This window comes from Canis lupus, chromosome 18 (assembly GCF_011100685.1).
Source record: "Canis lupus familiaris isolate Mischka breed German Shepherd chromosome 18, alternate assembly UU_Cfam_GSD_1.0, whole genome shotgun sequence".
In the NCBI taxonomy this organism is placed as follows: domain Eukaryota; kingdom Metazoa; phylum Chordata; class Mammalia; order Carnivora; family Canidae; genus Canis; species Canis lupus.
The window spans coordinates 28,291,290-28,310,267 of record NC_049239.1 but is presented as its reverse complement, the minus strand read 5'-3'; the positions used below and the strand labels follow the sequence as shown (position 1 = coordinate 28,310,267).

At 38.4% G+C, this 18,978-nt stretch overlaps 1 protein-coding gene across 6 annotated transcripts in view; it reads right to left on the bottom strand.

The window, feature by feature from the left end:
- LRRC4C (leucine rich repeat containing 4C) overlaps nucleotides 1-18,978 on the bottom strand; it is a 1,155,661-nt gene that overhangs the window by 918,522 nt on the left and 218,161 nt on the right. For all 6 annotated transcript variants that reach the window (XR_005373312.1, XM_038562992.1, XM_038562989.1 and 3 more), the window contains exon 2: nucleotides 6,359-6,545. The gene's annotated coding sequence lies outside the window, so the exon portion shown is untranslated. The remainder of the gene's footprint in view (nucleotides 1-6,358; nucleotides 6,546-18,978) is intronic.

Sequence of the window (18,978 nt, the reverse complement as noted above, 5' to 3'; positions counted from 1 at the left end):
GAACAATCACACATCAACTTGCATTAAGTTCCCTCCCGGAGATCTAACTGGTGTATATAGAACCGTGAAAGCACAATTTGACCTCCATTTCTTACTCTCATTTGTTTATTCTGGAATAAATTTGATTTGATCTCATTGTAATATCCTTAAATGTACTAAATCTTGCATTAGTAAAAAGACACGTGAAGCTTCTCCACTACCCTATTGTTCTAGTCTCCATCCTGGGCCGTCAGTCTGTGGTCTACTGGTTCACGAATTACCTGCCTGCAGCATTTAGCTAGGTGAAGCCTTGAAATCTGTTTTGAATGAAGGGAAAACAGACCTCTCACTTTCCTCCAAATAAGGGGTATATGAAGAACACCCTCAATCACCGTTGGCCATGTCATTGTAGGAGTCTACTCCTACGATGAGTTCTAGTGACAGCAGTGGTCCAAGTAAGAGGACAAGCAGCTCTAGATTACCAGGCTGCCAGTAGGTAACTACTTCTGGAGTAACGATACCAGGTTTGCATCAGTGACCACAGACACTTTGCTTGGTTCTCAATAAAAATGAAAAAAAAAAAAAAAATCTAGACTAGTGAATAGTTAGTTGGCAAACACCTACAACTGAAACAAACAAAAAAAAATATTTAAGTAAATCATGGTTCGTTTAGTGAAAAGATATTCTGGGGTTTTTAAAAATAGAAATGTTTATAAAGAATGTTTAACATGAAAAGCTTATGATGATAAATTGTTTAGTCATCATTTCCCCTTCATTTCCGCCATTCCCAGTTTCTATGTTTTATTAATGGATGTGTTACTTTTTTCTGTAGAAGCTTTATTGAGATGCAATTACCATACCAAACAGTTGCTCGCTTAACGTACATAATTCATCCACTTCTTCCTTTTTCATTTTTAGATCCTTGGTGGAGGGGGGTGGGGAAGAAAGTGTACAATTCAGTGGTTTTGAGTACATTCACAAAGTTGTGCAATGATTGTAGATATGTAATTTTAGAATATTTCATCACTTCATAAAGAAATCCCATGCCCATTATCAATCTCCCCTCAGGGTCTCTTGTCCCCTACCTCTGACCACAAGTAATCTACTCTTCCATTCCTGTGGATTTGCCTTTTTAGGACAGACCATGTAAGAGGAGTAATAGAATCTATGGCCGTTTGTATCTGCCCTTTTCCTGCCCGTGAGTTCACAGTTCACACATGTTGAAGCGTGCATCTACACTTCATTCCTTTCTAGTGGCAAATAATTTTCTATTGTATGAAGTACTCTATGTGGTTCATTTATTCATCAGTTGACATATATTTGGGTTGTTTCCACTCTAGGGCTATTGTGAATAAAATTGCTATGAGCATTCACGTACAAGTTTTTGGTTGATAGTATGTTCAGTTCTCTCAGGTACACACCTTTAAGTAGGATTTCCAGATCAGAATGGTAACTATGTTTAACATTAAACTATGTTTAGCTTTTTAGCATCAAATTGCTTTATGATGGCTGTACTATTTCACATTCCCATTATGTCATTGAAGAAACAAAAACAAAAACCTCAAAGAAAATAACCTTAGACTACTTAATTTTAGCACACTGTAACTATGGAGGCTACAGATTGATTGATTGATTGCTTTGCCTTTTTAAAGTTCTGAGCTCACTATTGCCATCTGATTGCAGCAAGATTTAGCCCCTACAATTCTTCATTCTATTTTTTTTTCAATTATTTCATTCTAAAAGATTATCCCTACTCCTTGCCACTATGAATATAAGCAAAACTGGAGACCGGAGAGAGAATTAAAACAGTACAGGAAATTTAGGACACAGAGACAATAGAAGAGTAAAGGTAGAGAAGTAAAATAGCCAGTGAGCAATCAACAATTAGCTTTGCATTTTTTTGTCAAGGAGAAAAAAATGACATTGAGATAAAGAACTTTGAGATCAGTAAATTGAAATCAGTAAACTCCTAAATTGGGAGGTTCAAAATAAGCTTTGGGATAAAAATGATATATTTTTTCCCCTTTAAAGACGTTTTTAGGCAAATAGAAGCAGGTAGAAATTGAAAATAAATCTCACTAAATGCCAGTGCTTCCAACAGCCCAGTGTGTGAAAATCCAGCTGTTCTTTTCTGCTTCATACATTAGCAGTAATAATGGCAAAGACGATGCCTTCCTTATTTGCTGACAGTGTGTTGATGATGCAGGAGGCAAAATAGCATTTCTCTTCTGGGCAATGTTAATTATGGAGTGCTGACAGGAGTTCAAAAATAAATCCCAATCCTTCCAGTCAATGCCCCACATCAATAGAATATGAAAAATGCGTAACCCACTGACAAGCATGAGGGAAGGGTACACTCTTGCCTGCTGCCTCTTCTCTCCCAATCAGTAAAAAGATTCACGGTAGATTTAAAAACCGATAAGAATAGTAGGTGATATCAGAATAGCAATTTAGAGATCTATCTATTATCTATATTTTTTTATTTACATTGCTCATTTGATTCTTTGAAGCAGAACGAAAATGTGACCTTATGTTTTTTTTTTTTTTTTCCAAGTCATAAAACTGAGAGTCAGAGGAATTAATCACACAGGAAATAAGTGGAAGAAAGAGGATTTTATTCCGGGCTTCTGTCTTTTCATCGAGGGCTAGAACCTTTCTGTCTTTCAGATCAAATTTCTGAGCACAGTCCAGCAATTCTAAAGTTATTTATATGGACAATGGGTCAGATTTTTTTTTTTTTTGAAATTTGGTCCATGTGATGAACTGTGTGTAACTACACCACACAGTTATTTTAGACGTGCACATTCCCTGCTGGAAATACATGAATGACGCTAACCTACAATATTTAAGACACTTGGATTTTATGGCCAAGGTACCTATTGTCAAAAACACAAGAGGGATTTCATAGGTATTTATTAACTTCCACTATAGTTTTTAAAGCAGCTTTTTAAGGTAATTATTATGATCTTCATTTTCATTTGAAGCAAGAAACTAAGAGTAATGAAGGTCACTTAGGTCAAATAACCAACAGAAAAAAAAATGTTTATACTTGGAACATAAGTTTGACCTCAAAGCCACACGCTTTTATGATGCTAGCTTGAGAAAATGTAGTTAAGCTTTTAAAAAGTGTTGCTTCTTTGAACCAGTGATTTCACAACTGGGACTCTATCCTACGAAGGGAATGAAGGGCATGTTCTATGATTTCGCTGTAAGAATCTTTATATCAGCGTTGTTTACAGCTGTCAAAAAAATGGAATCAGCCTAAAAAGAGCTCAATTAAATTGTGTTCTATCCACACCTTGCTAATAGTATGGAACCATTAAAAATCTTGTAATAGAAAACTATTTATTGGAAAAACAGTATTATCACAACATACACCCTTCCTCGTAAACTCCACTTAACCCACAAACTTCAGTTAAGTATCATTTCTTTGGTGATGTGTGTCTTCAGCCCATTTCTCATTCCAAATTAAATTAGGCTGACTCTCTTCTGTGTTCCAGTAAGTCTACACATATGGTGGGTGGTAGTATGCTTAGTGGTAGCTATGACTTCCTCGAGGTCACAAAATAAGCTTTAGTCACCTTTATTATCCCACTCCTATCTAATGCACTGGTTCATAAATAGGAGGTATTCCAGAAGCATCCATGGAAAGAATAAGTGGATGATTCTTCAGCAGTGTGTTCAAACTATTTCACGTTAAGGATCATGTGGAAAATAAGGCTTGGATGGCTTACTAGGGAAAACTGTCATGCTTACTCACAATGGGAGGAGAAAGATGCTGCAGATTTAGTTGCCCTTGACCTTATGTTGCTGCCTAAAAGCAGAAAAGGTTTATGATCCCAGCACACTTGTAACCCATTCAACCCATGACATGCATGGCATGGTCTTGTGACGCACAGATTGCAACGGTCTGACAATAAACTGCGACTATGTGGGGGTTTTAATGTGATATCAAGATATTTCTATAGGATAAAATAAAAGACTTTCTCAAATACATCTCTCGAAAGTAGCTGTAGCTTGTTTTGCAGATTTTATGTATATATTTATTTTATAAGGATAGAATTCTTCAGCATTTTTTACAAAAAAAAAAGCCACTAGGATCTGAAAAGTTTAAATTTCAGTGATAGAGTCTACACTGTCTTTACTATATTGTTTTCACTACATTTCATTTGTGAGGTCAGGATTTTTGTTTTTTGTTTTCACTTTGAGACTGGGGTGAGCTGACTTTAACAAAGCCCATTAAAATGTAGTTAATGAGAGGATTTGTTCATCATTCTTTCCTGTAGACATTACAGTACAGCAGAAATGCTTCCAACAAGATTACAAAAAATTCCTCTGGGAATGAGACAAGAAAGTTGCTATTTGGAGTTCACTGGGGATGAAGATCCCTTTCACCCCTGGCATCTCTACAGTCAGTATTCTCAAATTATCTAAAGAAAAGTCAGAGAGAGGGTCATCGGGAAGAAAGTCAAATGGATAAGGGCCAGGAAAAGAAACACACACGCACACACACACACACACGCACACACACACACACAGACCCCAAAGCAAATTTACAGAAGTCAAAACAGAAGACTGCCTTCAACTAATACTCCAGAAACCTTCACATCTTCTTGAAGTTCCGTTGACATAAAGGTGCAGCTATATTTAGAACCATGACATTTTTCATGGCCTGAAGGAGTTTCTATTTACTTGTCACAGCACTGATGCCCAGCAGAACCCTCACACACGACGGCTTCATATTGTGCCTATAAGATTAGACTGGAAACGTTCACAGGGGAAAACATTAGGTGGTTCCCTCATCTTGTCCGTTCCATACTCTGCCGAGTTGGGATTACTTGTAGAACTTTGAAACTAAGGATTTATTTGGCCCTTCCTTATTGGACATTTCTGTCTTCTTTTTGCGCAGGGGAGGAGGTTATATAGACAAAACAATGGATGATCACCAGAGATGAGTACACTTTTCAAATCATGAGCCACCCTCCACCACGCACACACATATACATACTTCTATACATCTGAAAGTATGCGTAATCATAAGATTTAAAAATATATATATATTCTGGAAATATTGGCCCTTCCCACTGAAAACCAAATGATTGGGAGGTGTTAAATAAGAAAAGGTGATCACTTTTTCCACCTCATTATATTCACACGTAAAGAATTCTTGGTATGAAAAATCCTTCCCTTCACCTCTACCTATTTTAATAAATACACGTAACTAAAAGCAAAACTTTCATATTCCAAGAGAATTCAAATGATTTAATAATCAATTTTCGTAGCCAAAGAGTCATCATTACTTTCCTGCTCAAACAATAAATATTCATGGAGTGACAACTTTGCACTGACTGGCATCTACGCACGGGGAACACACAGCAATTAACAAAACAGATCGCAGCCCTGACCTCATGAACCTCTTACTTAGTAGTAAAGGTGTTTTCACTGTTAAATTACCGACAATTTCTCTTAGCTCAAGACATTTTATAAAGTTTATAAATTCATAAAGTGAAACTGAGGAACACTGGAAATCGTGAAATTAGATGCTGAGACATATACAAATAAAATTCAATGTGACAAATAACTCAAACTGCATGACCTAAACGACACAAATTCCTTAATATCATCAACTCTGGTATAAAATCTCCTAAACATGCCCACTCACAGCACAGAAGTCACAACCTCCGTATCTGTGACTTCATTTCCTCCAAGAAACCCTACTTCTTAGGTGCTATCCTGTCCCCACCCATCCCCGCCCCCTCAAATCCCAGAGGATAAGCCTATCAAATCCATGGTCAACAACATATCCTCCTGAGTGACTCATAGCCAAATTAAATTTCACATTCTCATGGAGCCCATAGCACCAGGATGGTGAGCTGTAAGGGCCAGACGTGGGTGCACACTACATAAATATTTCAAATGGTCCACTAGAAGCAAGAGATAAAAATACAGGGCAGGAAAGGTGTGTACCGTGGACCATGCTGCCCCTTGAAATGCACATAGGGAGCGTTATCTCAGGTTCTCCTTGCCCATCTTATCAGACTGGGGAGACTCTGGCATTCATCAGAGTAAGGTACTTGGATAAAAGTTCTGCCAATTAATGGCTCGGTCATAGCCAAGGATTAACCTTTGTGACCTGGGCTGGTAAACTCTCAGTCATGAATGCCGAGGTCGAGGATTCGGGCTGGAAGCTACACATCTGCTACAGCATAGAGCTGCAAATACAAAGTCTGGACCTCAGCTCCAAACCATCCTAGAGAAGAGGCGGTGGTTCCTCCACCCGCAGCTTCTGGGCCCCAAGGCTCAAGACTGGGGTCCCTTCCGAGTCTTACAACTGGTGGCCCGGTTCCCTTGTGCAACTGGCATCGAGACGATTGCTCACCTGCTACTGTTCTGTCTCTGTAAGTTCTCCCCTCAGTCAAAGTCTGGTCCCGGCTTCTGTGTGTGCTTTCAGCTCATTCACTTGTGATTACTCGATATTAGATGATTCTGGACAAGTTAATTCTCTGTGAGCCTCAGTATCCTCTTCATCAAATAGGGATAATGACAGTAAACACTTCATTTGGTTTCTGTGAGGATTAAATGAGATAATCTATGTCAAGTGTTTATCACCGCACCCGCACATAGTGATCATCCAAAAATGCTAGCTATTATTAAAATTTAGGATTTAATTCCAGGGGATTTTTAGGACAAATAAGGAGATCATATCACATCTTAAAAGGAACTAAAAAATAAACTCGAGGGCTTTCATGAAGAGACATAGAGAGTCCTTATTCTATAATCGGCGACTCTGTTGCCAATGTGATTGGCATCATTTGATGACAGGGTTAAATCTTCATTCCAGGTCAGAGAAATTTCTCATGGAAGAGAGACAAAGAAGACTCCTGCTTAGTCCCTACACACCTTTCAAAGAGTAGAATGGAGGGGTGGTGTGAAGGAAAGCTAGCCCGGTGACGACACTGTCTCACCACTTAATTATTCATTTATTCCTTCCTCTCTGCATTATCTCCTTATTCAACAGTGATATATTACAATACACTATACTCAGCACCCTGGTGCCAAATGAGAAGACGAGTCAGGCCAGCACCGAGAAGAATTAGCTTTTCTAAAGCCTATGCCCCGCTTGCCAGTCCCCCAAAGGAGGATGTGGCCTCCCGCAGAGCACGTGGAAGTCGGCTAGGGAAAGTGCTTAAGCAATCAGTTCTACTGAGATGCTGAGGTAGCAAATTTGGTCATGGTCAAATATGTCCAAGAGCTGGAACCCTTCAGGCTCTCAGGCCAGCACACCGATCCTGTCAGAGAAGAGGCTTATGTCCTCACAACTATGGCTGTCCAACTTGGCAGAACAGGACTTGGCGCTAGGACGATGTTGACACCATTGATGGATTCCAGCTCTTAACCATGCCGGGGTGGGGGGGGGGGGGCTCCTACTTTCCTAATCAAGTTTCATGAAAGCCTCCTGAAGCCCAATGCTTCAATTTGCTGAATACTTGCATTCTGTCCCCAAAGCACAGTGGGCAATTGGAGAGCCCAGACCCCTCCCCTGGTGAACGCCTCCAATATAATGTCCTTTATCGGTCCCGGTGTGTGGTCTCACTGGCGTCTTGGCCTGGCTTTGATCGACACACTTGGCATTCTTGAGAAGCTCATTATGTAACAGAGAATGAGACTCTTCAGTGTATTAACTGAATAAAACTGATCGAATGAGAGGCCATGGAGAAGAGGTCACGTTATGTCTGGGGAGGTCATCCATTCCCCGGACTGATAGGCATTCGGTTCTCTTGGCAGAGTTAGATAGATGCCAATCCTCACCTCTGACCATTCCCTTCCCCACAAGAAGAGGGGCTCTACTGTAGAAGGTCAGTGCACCTGTGCCAACTACTCGTGAGAGGTGAGAGGCGGTTTCTATTCCTACATGCAATGAACTGGCTCTGTAACTAGACTCTCTCAACAGGTACTGCAGGGCCCAGTTTTAGGGGGATGATGGGAAGTCTCTTTTGGCCTTATATACAAAGCGTATTTCTCAGTTCAACTTTACTGATGATGGCACTGATGTCTGAATGCCTGAGGAAGTCAAAACTTCCTGGTCCATTTGTAATAGTTTCAGAACCTGAGAGAGACATTTAATTCAATGTCTCTTTTAAATTTCATTTTTATTTTATTTTTTATTTTTTTTTAATTTCATTTTTTAAATTCAGACCGGAATTTCAATTCCAATTGATATTGGGAAGATTGAATTCAGTCTTGAAATGTCCATTGTACTCATCTCCCCATGGCCACCTCTCTCTCACTGGGTTGTGTGAGCATTAGGACCCGTATGTCATAATTCTGCTTGCATGATAGGATTTAAGAGAAGATGTAATGAGAGGCCCAGACCAAGAGCCTTGAGAGATTGAGGGAGTGGGTTTGGGTCTTGATATTGGAAACTTTTAATATTTTTTTCCAGCTACGTTAAATACAAGAAATACACAAAAGTTCAGCAAATGACTAAATTTTTTTTTGAGAACTTCTTTGAAATTTTGACATCACTCATCAGAACCAAGAGCTTAAGTACTACAGAAATAGCAGAGAGGACATTTAATAAATCACTGTGGAAGTAAAACCTCAGTCCATGCCACTCCCCTCCAGAGGACGTTGCTCTCCATGTGTCATTTAAAATGCAATTCCCTTCACGTGGGCACAGAGCAGTTCTATTACCAGACATGACTGCTTTTACTACTAGCAGTGGTTTAATGATTTTATGTCATCACAATAATAGAAACATGACATTCAACTGTGACTACAGCTTGTATGAGGCTATTTTTGGAAAGCTGATTTTGTAGAGGACATGGAAATGTGGAGTCTTGGTTCCTGTTTATTTCCCAAAGGCTTAGCCAGTAACTTTGACACATCATCCCTTCTGTGGAACTTTCGAGACTTTTTGAAACACGTGTGCTGATTTGAAGTCTCAAACGATGATCGTTCACAAGCAAAAAAAAAGAAAAAAAAAAGAAAGAAAAAAAAAAACCCTTCTTGAGAGGAGTTGGGTCTGAATCCACTTTTTCCATCATAGGAAATATGGAGTATTTCAAGGCCTGAGTTCTCACCCTCGATAGGGAAGATGCAGACACGACCACCGGCAGCATCACAGTCCACTGCCTTTTCATCTCAGAACACCTACTTCTCTCTTGCTTAAGGCCAACTCTTCCATCGGTGTTCTTGAACCCCAACTCCTCCTGCCCCTTCTGGGACCTTAACCCCTCAGTGCTCTACCTCGGTTCCTGTTTCCTCACCTTGCCCCTTCCCACCGGATCTCTCCTTTCAGTCCGTTAACACGCCAAAATCCTTACCACTGCCTCACACACACACACACACACACACACACACACACACACGAGCCTCTACCTCTAGTCACTGACCTATTTTCCTCCACAACCAAACTACTTGAAATAGTTCACATTTGCAGTCTCCCATTTTATATCTGTTTTCTCTCCTGCTTCTATAAATAAGTACATGATTTTTCCTTGCCTCCTTGTTTTACACAATGTGCTGCAAGCCTTTTCGCATCTGTCCTCTCCCCTCTTCAACTCCGGCCCACCGTCTTCTGTTCTCACCAATCCCCCCAAGCTGCCCAGGTAAACTTCACCAATGACCTCGTAAGAGTTCAATCCAACGGTCAGTTATGTGGACATTTTGCTTCAGCATGTAAGAGGTGACACCTCCTTTCTCGATTTAAAGACTCTCCTTTGGTTTCATGCTCTCACTGCGGCTTTACTCACATCGGTTACCATACACTGGACGCATATTTCCTCCAGGTACCGTGCACACACTTTACGTTGTTAAAACAGCCCCGGAAGGTAGAGAATATTCTATCATTGTACACGTTTAAAAATGAAGCAAGCGAAACCTAAAGAAATTGAACAAATTCACCCAAGTTACACAGTAATATGCGGTAAGAGCATGGTTGTATCCAACCCCAATGCACATTTTTTAGAAACTTGTTAATATAGTTAAGTAAAAAAAAAAAAAATAGATAATAAAGAAACATGCCAAGTAGCTACAACCAACAAATTTCATCTGTCCAGTTTTAACTAATATTAAATATTTTGCTTTATTGGTTTATTTGTTTTTAACAAATACACGACCTTAGAAAGGTCGTGTACCTTAGTTTAACAAATAAGGTTTTACCTTAGAAAGAATAGGAGACCACTTTGCAATCCTCCCCAATTTCACTCTTTCCTCCCAGAGAAAACCATTATCCTCTAGTTCATCTGTATCCTTTATGTCCACATTTTTATCCTGTTCAAGTCATGCAGTCTTCTTTATCCCGCCCTTCCGTTTCCTTCTATCTAGAGACTACATATTCTTTTTCTTTTCTGTTGGAGTTCACTCATAAAATTTAAACATATATGGGTAAGAGTTTACCATTAATCAGTAAATCTAATCTCCTCGCAGATAAGATCCACACCAAATTTGTTCCCCTAATGGACTACGTCGTCTTGGTTGTGCCTTGTAAAACACCTCTTCTTAAATGACAAAGAAATTAGTAATATGTATCATCCACCAATCCATCTATCCAACCATCCATATTATTTTTACAGTCCAAGGTTACTTCCACTTATCTAAATGTTTATCAAAGTATTCCCTTCACCATCCCATCCTTATTTTCAGAGGAGGGGGTTCGATTGCCTCTTACTGATTTTCATGCTGCAATAGTTTTGTTTTGTTTTTCAGTGAGATTGAGTCCTTAATCCTCACAGTATTTTTTATGAGTATTTAAAAAAAAAACTTTAAATCTACTCTTGAGTTATAGTTTGGGTGAGTGCAGAATTGTATCTTAACAATTACTTTTCATCCACCCTCTGAAGTTATCCCTCCACGAAGTTACTTGTCCCCACAAGTTACTTGTACTGTAGGACAGCACCTGTAATTCTAATCTTCACCCCTTTGATTGCAATAGATATTTCATCTTTGATCGCTTCCAAGATTTTCTGTTGGTGTGAGTTCTGAAGTTTCTTTGCGATATATCTAGGTGTAGATTTGTTTTTAATCATCCTGTCAAGGACGTGGTACGCTCAGTCATTCTGAAGACTGGCATCTCTTTTCAGTCCAGAAAAATACTGAGAGCCATCATGTCTTTCATTACTAGTCTCCTCTTCTGAAAAATTTTCTTCTCTGTCTTCCAAAGTATGCTATGTTATTTTCTTTTTATCTTTACACCTATGCTGCGTGTCTGGATAATTTAATCGAATCTATTTCCAAGTTACTAATGCTTATTTACACTTACCTACATCATTACCAATGTGTTTGCTCACAACCTTCAAATCATACAGCTCCAGTGCTCAACAGCTCAAGATGGGGGTCCTTCTCCAGGTCTGATGTCTGAGCTTTTTCTTTCTTTATGTAAGCTTTTACACACATATTTTCAAGTCTCTTCCAGAGAGTTCTATTATCTCTAGTTCTAGGTTGTAAATTCTGTTTGTTGCATGTTCTGACTCTCTTTTGAGTTTCCATAGGGAATTTTAATATTTTATTCTTAACTCATCTTCCTGGAGGTTTTTATGGACTGTACTGTCTCCTCAAAATCCACAAGTTGAAACCTTGAGCCCACAAAGACTGCATTTGAAGATAGGCTCTTTAAAAACATAATTAAGGTTTAATGAGGTCACAGATTCGGGGCCCTAATCCAATGGGACTGGTGTTCCTATAGGGAGAGTCGCCAAGAGTAAGTGCACAGTAGAAACCCCAAGTGAGTTCACAGAGAGAAGATGGCCACAAGGCAAGAAGAGAGGTCTCACCAGAAATCAGCCCTGGTAACACCTTGATCTGTTCTGGGATCACCTTGATTTGATCTGATCTGTTCTGGGATCACCTTGATCTGATCTGATCTGTTCTGGGATCACCTTGATCTGATCTGATCAGTTATGGGACTGTTAGCCCCAGAACTGCTAGAAAACAAGTATCTGTTGTTTAGGCCATGGAGGCAGTGCTATTTTGTTATGGCACCTTGAGCACAGTGACACAGGGGTATTTTAGGAGCCTCAGTTCACAGCAATCCCCACCTAAGTGCAGCTCATATTCCCCCTATTGTGTCCTTGGTGTCACTGAATTTATATTAGGACTTTTGTTAAGTTCCCAACTTGTCATTCTTCCACCACATAAGCAGTAGCCATTTGGAACTCTGCGTTTGCTTAGAGCTGTTTCATACTGCCAGTTTCCCCAAAACGACTCATTTCAACTTCCGGTTGGCATTTACCTAGTTCCACTTTCAAGAACTCAGCAAAATAACTTCCTGTCTCAAAGGATCTTGCAAGTTATATATGTGCAGTGTCCTTGTATATGGACCCTGTGTCCTGGGCTCCTCTGGGAGGGTATGAAAGCATCAGACTCAGCAATTAGGGCCTGTTCCCCAGTTCTGGTAACTCTGTGAGAATGTGGACCTCTGATTATAGCTAAAGAATTACCTTAAATTTCTTTCTTCCCCCCTGGGATCTAAGGAGTCCTCCTTCTTGATTCTTTACTCTGGCTAAGTATTTAAAAACTACTTCCTTTATAATTTGGTGGATTTGATAGTGGAAAGGGCATTCTTCTGCATCAGCTTAATTTCACATAGTGACCAGATACCCTTCTGCTCTATCTCAATATGCCACCTTATTTGTCCCCGTCATATCTCTTCTGACTACTTGTCACAGCACACAAAAGTTCTTTTCCCTTTCTCTGCTTAATAATTTAAATACTAGCATTTTCAGAGGACTGGTTTTCTCCTCTGATCATCTCCTTAAATGAACTAGTCTACTACCAGTGTTACAAATAACTCATTTTTTTTAATAATGATTTGATATCTCAACAGCCACATTTAGTGGAGAGGTAATTTCCATCCAGCCAGCCTCCTTAACACATTATCATTACACAGCAGTTACAATCAACACGACTTTTAGTGATATAGGGCAGCTTTCTGGACTTTTAATTTGTATTATACTTAATTGATATCCATCCTTCTAATCATTTTTGTTTTCATATAGTTTTCTCTTAGCTGCCAGAGGTATTTTTTCTCTATTTAAAACAAACAAACAAAAACGAAACTAATCAACAGTCTTTTATCCCATGGATCTTTCCAGTAGATTTCTTTTGACCATAGGATGACATCTAAATTCTTCAGCTTGTACAACTGAATCTTGATCACTGAGTCTTTGACAACTGGTTTAGTTGGACTTACTTTTCACAGGGCTCCATTACACCATGTTGAATTCCAGCTTAATTAAGGTAGTTGTAATATTATATTTCCATGACTTCATTCCAGCTATTTCTCTCCCTGAAATGATTGCTCCTTGACCCCTCTCACACCCTTCAGCTCAATATCACTTTCTCAAGTCTTTTAGTCTTTTCCAGGGAAAGTTGACAACATCTTCCTTTGTATCTCTGCCACAAATAGTTTTTCTTGGCACTTACAATTTTAATTCCATTGATGTAATAATATACCTTGCCTCCTACTCTGAGATTATGAGATCTTTTAAGACAGAGTCTCTCAACCTCAGCAATATTGATGTATTATACCAGATAATTGTTTGTTGTGTGGGCTGTCCTGTGCAATTCAGGATATTGAGCTGCTTCCCTGACCTGTAAACACCAGATATTAGTCCAACCCACGCCTCATCAGAAATGACAACCAAAAATGTTTCCCAATATTGTCAAATGTCCCCAGGGGGTGGGAGCCCACAGTCATCCCTAGCTGAGAACCACTGCTTTCAGATAGGAACTGTACTTCAAAAGCCCTGTGTCCAAGGCCACCACCTACATTCTGGAAATATCACTTGACTGAATGAGTGATATTCAAACCAAAAAAAAAAATTATTTACCAACAGATAGTAAGTGTGTGTGTATGCACATATATAACATGTGTGTATATAGATAGCCAGAGACCTGGGGACTGAGATCTTCTCATTCTTTGGAATGTTAGTGTAAGTTATACTTTAAAACACATAAAATATTTAACTTGTGAACTACACTTCTGAGTAATTTGGAGAGCTCAAGTTGAAATAATATTAAAAGGACATGAGATTGGCTCTATATATGCATGTCATAGTGAAGGACCAAATGCCAACTAAAATATACAGTTAAGCGAGAACAATTAGCAATTTTGTGAATTGGCTGCCAGTTCAAATTTATTTTGCCAAGGTTACTGTTTAGTTAAGTCCATTTCTGCCAATTATAAGAGCCTTCACTGAATGAGCTTATGTTTGAATTTCAACAATTCTGCATTTAACCTGAAGCAAATATAATCTCCCAGGCAATTGTCAAAACAAGAGACTGTTGACAATGAGTCCCAGAAATAAAAGCTAAACAAAAGAAAAATCATACTTCCTAAATGTTCTTCTCTTAGACTTTAATAAATATTTAGAGAATACTTAGAATGTGCTCAATATTTGAAGGAAATAAAAAAATATTTTCAAAAATCTTTTTACTCCCTACTGAAATAAGTAATTCCTGTGTTGCAAATAACATAGAGAAGTAAAATCAAAAGGTTAACAATATCCAAGTGAATAGCCATTCCTCTCATTTGGAAAAAAAGCAAAGAATCATATAAAAAGACATCATGAAATTTCAGCCTTAGAGGAAAAAATGTTGTTAATATCCAACTTATTTATAATATGACACCAAAAAAACTCTGGAAAACTATTAACATTAACTATCAGCTGAGCAATTACCTCCATTTGCAAATTTTAGTCCTGAAAACTCTGCAATAATATGCAAAGCCATGTATTCTATATTTAAATAATGACATTAGGAAACAGAATTCGGCGTTCAGTTTGAGTTACGGGAGACTGACGTGTAAAATGAATTACATAAGGATCAAAACCTGGAAGAAAATATGTCACAAAGCTAACGATTATTTCTGGATTGCAGGACGAACAGGGACCATATGATCTCTTCTTTAGACACCTCAGTATTTTAAATTTATCATCAATCGCCATGGAGTATTATACATATGCATAAATGATAAGCTAAACAAAGGTTTTATTCTGTGACTTTATGCAGATTTGAGAATATAGCAAGGCTTTCTTTTTTTTTTTTTTTTTTTAATTCACCATGTAGTCCTATTATTCTGACAGAAGTTTCAGATACAAGGGAAAAAAGTCAAATTTTATTTCTATACTTTGCTGAATGGTTGTAGAATGTAACTTAGCAAGCAGGTAAAATTAAGAATTAATTTGAAGTGTTCCATGTTAAGGTTGTCCTCGTCTCCCTGCCTCCTTCAAAATTCACTTCTTAAAAAGAACTTCCTTCCGTAACAACCAACATATCTTGGGACACTGATTACAACTTATGTTAGGAGATTGAAAAACTGGGAGAAAGGAGACCAAATGTACAAAAGCTCCAATTCTTCCTTTTCCAAAAGGACTTTGGTATCACTGGAGTCTATATTGAAGTCATCCTTATTTAGATGATGCACATCGTCCCTCTCTTATATGGCAGTTACAGGTCTGCCTCCCAAGCAGAGTGTCTCAAGTATTCAGATGGAATCACTTATTCTTTAGATTCAATCCCCTTGAGTGAAATGCACGTTCAGGTACTATCTAAATTCAGGAATTAAAAAAATGTGCAAACAATAAGTATTTAATCTAGGAAACAGTAAGTATTTAATAAATATTTGAAAGAATGTATTTACAGAGAATACAGAATGTATTTACAAGAAAATTGGTTTATACAAATAACAAAACAATAAAAGGCAATAAAATAAATTTTGTGGTCTCAGCATAATTTGGAGTTCTAACTATAGCAGCATACCATGGACTTGAAGTTATTTCTTTCTCTGTGGTTTAGACTTTCCCAAAAAATTTTCCAAGACGCTTTGGTTCAAAATATATATTTGTTTTTTTTGGATTTTTTTTTTTTTTTTTTGCTTTTTTTGTTTGTGTGTTTCATTGGACTCTAACCTTTCCAAACACCTATCATGTCTACCAGGCAGCTGCCTTGAGACCAGCATAATTGCTGTTCTCTGCAGGAACAGTATTCCCCTGATTATTGCAGAGCTTGAGTTTATGTTTACTCAGGTCCCTGCTCAAAGGTCAAAGGTTGCTGGCTATTAGTTTCCTGGAACCTTGAACAACAATCTCTCTGAATCTATCTGAGAAAGAGCTGGGTGACCTTGTAGGATGGTCCAAACGATTTATTAAGATAGTGGTTTCATGTAAAGCACCTAACCAACACTGTGATTCCCATTTGCTAAGCCATAATCATGCAGGAAATGTTGCCTTTCACTGCAGAAGAGGACACTTGTGGTGAGGAAGCAATGATTGTCTGAGAACGTGAGACTGAAGGGCAGATTCACAGGTACAAGAATTTCTGTGTGTGTGTGTGTGTGTGTTTCCATTTGCCTGTTAGCTTCTGCATCATTTACATTATTTCTAAGATTAGATTTGGAGTCTATGTGAAGACTTGAACTGGAAAATAACCTCACAATTGGATTTCTTCTTTATCCTTCAGAGTTCTGTATCTGTTAGTCTGGCTTATTAATGAGTCCTTGAGAATACGTTATTTGCTGTTCCTGAAACAGCTTCACATACCCTTCTCCCCCCAACACACACAAGACCTTTACACTTGCTGCTCCCCTTTCTTGGGATGATTTTCTCAGAAATCCATATGGCTTGTTCCTTCCTCCCCTTGTGGTCTCTCATCCAAGGACATCTTAATAATGAGAAGACAGCCATCTCTTCTGTCCCCCACCCCAATGCCTTCTCTGTCTTCCCTTCTTCTTATGCTTATCATTACAATCATCTGCAATATTACATTTTTAAGCTTAAGTTCACCTGTACACAAAGTAGACAATAAGCTTCATGAGGACAAAGACTCTGTTCACTGCTGTGACACCTGCTCCTACAACAGGGCTGGAAACCTACAAGATGTTTAATGACAATTTGTTGAATGAATGAAATCATGAAATAAATGCTAGCTATGTACATAAAAAAGGGACTGTAAACACACGTGGCACACACAAACACCACCACCAGAGAGTTTCCATTACGGTCAGAGGGTAGGATTATCAACAGGAGGAGTTTACAAGCATTGATTCAAATATGCTAGAGGACAGTGTGGTATCTCCAATTCAGTCTATCACCCCCTAGATATCCAGGGCTTGGAGTTTTTGCATGAAACGAAGGTACAGGTAGAGAGAAAGGTAGAAGAATTGCTGAAAAATTTGTCTCTCAGCCATGGTGGAGGATAAACAAAAAAATATAAACTCCCTCCCCCAGCTAAGGATGTCAGGGCATATAGATCAACTCATTCATATGTAGGATGAGAGAATATATAAACTAATGAACAGACAAATCTGTCAGTAAAGAAATATAAGAATTAGAAACCTGTGTTTCTTATATATTAGCCAGGTGACATCAGCAAGGTATTTAAATTCTCTTATTTATCAATGGATCATTGGTAAAAATAAAGATAAAATTAGAACTCACCTCATCACGCTTCTGAAATAATAAAATGAGAACATTTAGGCAATATATTTAGCACAGTTCTTGAGCAGATGTGAGCGATTAGTGCTATTATTTAGTAAATTATTACTTTTTAGATACCACCTGCTTCAAAAACAGGGTTTGAAGAAAATAAAAAGGACAAATTTAAAGCTAGTGAAAACATCTCTGAGTTAAGGAGTGAAGGGTGATGAGGGGAGATATTCTGAGATACTCTAGTTGACTATCCTCTGACCACTTCTCCTCACATCTTTCTAATGGAATCTGGAATTGGTATGGGGTATTATGTCTGGTTCTACTTCTCAGGCTCACCCACTGGTAGAAGTGGCTAATTAAATTCTAGTCATTGGAACAGAAGTAGAATTTTCCAAATGTAACTTCTGGGAAAGCATTTTGAAAAATGGAAACTGGCTCAACTTAGATATGACTTTTACCTCTCAGCCTTCTCCTACCCTCTTCCTGGAACATAGGCTGCCCAGTGGGAGCCTTCCCAAGCATCTATTAACCACGGATTGACCTCAAATATGGAAGCTCTGAACTAAGAATATGTGCAGAAAGAGAGAAAGAGCCCGGATCTCTGATATCAATGAAGTGTTGAAGTGTCGCATGGGCCTGAACAGCCACCTCCTGTTTCCTCTCTTGGTGGAGTTTGGCTACTTTCTGTTGAACCACTTCATGGTTAAACAAAAATTTTAACTAATAGAGGTGAGACAGTTGTCCCAAATCATGAAAAGAGTCAAAAGCAACCTATTACATGTACAAATAGCTGAGCTGGTAACTTTCCAACGGCCAGGGAAAAGGAACACAATGAAATCATGTAAGATTATAAAGTTCTCTTGAATGTATTAATAAAAAAAGCAAAATCCAAGTCTATATACTGCCAAATGTATTCCAGTCATTAGAATCCAAAAGAACCATTCAATGGGGTTTTATGTAAGGGGAGCACATGGTATCTTGACTTGTATATTTTATAGTTTTTTGAAGCTCTAAATTAATCTTCATGTGTTTATTTCCTACAGTGACCTTTGACAAAAAGGAAAATGTTAAACTTTATAGGATCGTGAAAACATCGTTTTCTAAATGTATGACCTGATTTAGAAGGAGAAATTCAAGAATGCAAAAGAAAGAACAGTTTGAATGAATCTTGCACACTTCTAAAATAAATCAATGGAGGCTTGCTGCACCCTGAGCTAAATATCAATAATTTTGACATTAACATTTTTGTGAAGTGCCTGAAATGCTAGCATGATTTTAGTAAATAAAAGGTGACCACATGTGCTCTAATTTGGGATGTGAAGTGACAACTGTGGCCATTCAGTTATAAAATTCAAGTGTTTGCTCAGAAAGAGGAGGATCCCAGTGTGAAGCCAGAGAGCTTCTGGAAGTAAGACCAAGACATTTATTAACACAGTTTGGAGTTTATTCTAATGCTTTAATAAATACTTACATGAAAGTCATACAGATTAGCATCATAAAGCATGGAGAAGACTTTGGCCTATATTAATTCTGAGAGCAGAAACGACCACTTGCTAATCTTGGTCACCAA